This window comes from Chanodichthys erythropterus, chromosome 16, assembly GCF_024489055.1.
Source record: "Chanodichthys erythropterus isolate Z2021 chromosome 16, ASM2448905v1, whole genome shotgun sequence".
In the NCBI taxonomy this organism is placed as follows: Eukaryota; Metazoa; Chordata; class Actinopteri; order Cypriniformes; family Xenocyprididae; genus Chanodichthys; species Chanodichthys erythropterus.
Window position 1 is genome coordinate 22,464,579 of NC_090236.1, and position 282 is coordinate 22,464,860.

A 282-nucleotide genomic window follows, 5' to 3' on the forward strand; every position below is an offset into this window, starting at 1 on the left:
AGTTATCCTTACTCATTAGCTATTTAGAAGTTAGCTCTTTTTTCAAAGCCTGATTATTATACAAAATATGGAAGCATACAAATAAAATTGCACATGTTATGTACCCAAACTCAAACCTTTTAAACCTCTTTTAAAGAGTTTGGAGAAAGATGTAACACCCTCATAAGTGTTTATTGCTGCACGTTAATGAAAGGACAAGAATCCTAATTCACATTATGTATAAACAGCTTTATTCCTATACAAAAAAAATATGAAGTACAAAAATAAAGAGTAACTTTGCCA